Source organism: Micromys minutus (assembly GCF_963924665.1).
Source record: "Micromys minutus genome assembly, chromosome: 4".
NCBI classification, from domain to species: Eukaryota; Metazoa; Chordata; class Mammalia; order Rodentia; family Muridae; genus Micromys; species Micromys minutus.
In genome coordinates, this window is record NC_137973.1 from 68,389,431 (window position 1) to 68,392,528 (window position 3,098).

Below are 3,098 nucleotides of genomic sequence, written 5' to 3' on the forward strand. Positions count from 1 at the left end.
TAGATGTATTGTTATAATAGGTTTGATAATGATGTAGCCTATTTCTCATTTAATTCAGTCTCCTGGTTTAAATAATGTGTGGTAGTGAAAGCTCTGAGTAGCCACTGATTAGAGGGTACAGTAGCACTAATACCCCTGTTAGAGGCTGATGGCTTGCTGGAACAGAGAACACCCTCAGCTTTGCTTTGAGCTATTAATTAACGAACCAGTCATTAACTGCTGCTAACAATTGAGTTAGAAGGAATTATTGCTTAAATAGCAGGGGGTATTTAAGAGGAATGTAAATTAAAACAAAGAACTGCTGGATCCAGAGGAGAAAAAAATAGAAGTTCTTGAAGTATAGACTAACCAAAAGGGCTCTATAATCACTCTGTGATAAACAATCATTGCAAAGCACATCCCTTTATTTTAGTGTGTTTTCCCCACCAAAAGTGACAGTATGTCTTGCAATCAAGGAGCTCACTGCCTTTGCTAATTGAATGATGAAAATGAATGATGTTGTTGGAAGGAAGAGTGAAATAGTAAACGGTCATTTTAATTATGAAGATGTTTGAGGGGGATTGCAGACATGGAAATGGAGGCAGCTCCAATTGATACATGTACAACACAACTCCTCAGGGGTCATCTCAGTAGAGGACTTGTGTTATACATGTATCAACTGGAGATGCTTCAGAGAAATGGTGAGAGCCAGCAGACCAGGAACTCTATAATGAGATTATGCATTTTAGCTATGAGACAGAAGCTACTTCCATGAAGTCTCCACATGATGGCTGCCTAAACAAGACTAAAAGAATTCCAACAAGAGATGCCATTACAGTGAAATGGAAGAAATCAAAGTTCCACTGCTAGATGAGTAAGCCACGGGCAATTAATAACTGCTGGGAGGAGGAATTAGTTTTCTCCAGGAATGGACATCCTGATTAGATCCAATACTGAGTAGCCAGCCCTTAGCAACAAACATGGAGAAAACAGTGAATGGACTCAGCAGGTTGCATTTATATGTTTGTTTGTTTACGTATAGTGACAATGGTTAAAGAAGAGGAGGCCATTAGTTAGGAAGGGACAGGTAGCATTGGATATGGAAAGGACAGGAAGGAGAAGAGGGAGGGGCAAAAATTGTAACTATGTTTCAATTAAATGAAAATGTAGTTAAGTACAGCTGCAATAAATTAATGGATTCAAGGACCTTAGCCTGGTTTCTGTTATAAACTGTAGCCTCCTCTCCTGATGAACACCCTCTTCTTGTTACCTTGACAACAAGATTTGCTGGAGTTACTTGTTTCCATGTAAAGTAGCAATGAAAAAACTAAAAACACAAAGAAATTAAAAAAAAATCTGTAACTTCTTAGTAAATTATTGACTCTCCTACTAAAGCCAGTTTAGGAATTATGGTGTCAGTAATTCCCAAAAATGTACCAATCCAAAAAAGTTTACCGCCCTACACTTCAAGTATATTCATTGTCTATTATGCATGTAAAAGAAGCCATAGAAAAATTTCTCTGTGCTTGAACTGCCAATAGACCAGAACTAATTAATAATTTTCTTTTCTCTTTGTTTTTTTGGTTTTTATTCTTTACTTTACAGGTAGGTGACATCCTAAAGGTATAGCTATAATGTACTTGTTTGTCTAGTCATCCCGTAAGGAAAATGGCTTCCTGAAATGTAGATGTAACCATCATTGATAGGTAGTTTTCATGATGAACTCCTACATTGTAAGTTGTGATCTTGCTGGATTCCATTTTTCTTTAGATGCATTTTTAAAATTGGGACTAGAGAGATGGCTCAGTGGTTATGAACATTGGCTCTGGCAGATGAGCTTGATTTGCTTCCCAGAACTCACATGTAACTCTACAGCCATCAGTAGCTCCAGTTCCAGGGGATCTAACACAAATGTCTGGCCTCCACAGGTACTGTATGCACACTGTGCTTGGACAGGTAGGCAGACAAACATATCCAAGTTCATAAAATAGAGATAACTGCGTCTTTAAAACAAAAATTGTGGTGATTTTTGTGCATTGTATACTCACACAGAGAGAGGGAGACAAGGAGGAGAAAGAGGGAGGGAAAGGAGAAGGAGGAAGGGTAAGAGAAAGAGAGAGGGGGGGAGGGAGAGAGAACATTTCCTATTGATTTCTTTCTGTATGTGTGTATGTGCATATATGTATGTGGGTGAATCCAAGTGTGGAGGTCAGAGGAGGATTCTGGGTGTTCTGATCTCTATCAGACTCTACCTTATTGATTTCAGACAGATTCTCCAACTGACCCTGAATTAGCTTAGCAGCCACAAAGTCCCAGAATCCTTTATCCTTTCCGGTCTCCAACTTATAGTTCCAAGTTAATGCTGATAGTCTTACGGGCTTCTTTTCAAACACAGATACTGGAGATTTAAACACAAATTCTCATATTTACACTATTGATTCTTATCCACAGAATCATACCCTCCACCCTTATATTGTTTTCTAAGAATAAAAATACCATAAAAAAACTAGAAAAACTATTTCTTTCTTTTAATTTGAATATTTCCAAGATTGATTGAACATATTTAAGGAGCTGCAAAGCTGGTAAAGATGCTATGAACAAGTTTGGGGCAGTTGACACACATCTACTTTATACTGTGCCCCTAGCTGCTGTTGTCTGATATGTGCAAGGACTCACTGTTCTCCATATCATAATAATCAAATCCTTTACATATCAAAGACACAGCTTTTCACTATTCTGATGTCTGTATTTTCATTCACACAGGACCACATACATTATACCTCATATCTATAGTGGAAGACACTGAGAACTTGAGATGTTGTTATTGGATTGACTTAAAATGCAGTATTATTGTATGAGAATATGCAAGCATATTACTGAATTTCATTAAGGAGATTGTTTTAAATTTTATTTTTCTCCCCCAAATTCTTTTTAAATAAAGATGTCAAATTATGATCATCATTGGAAAGGTAACATTGAAACAATTGATTTAAAACTTAGTTTCTTGACTTGTGGAGACTATTAACTTACCTTTTCTCACACAATGTGTCACCAACCTTTCCTTGCTTACTGAAGGATGGCACCGGGTCTAAATATATAAAAAGTGATTTTGTATGTGT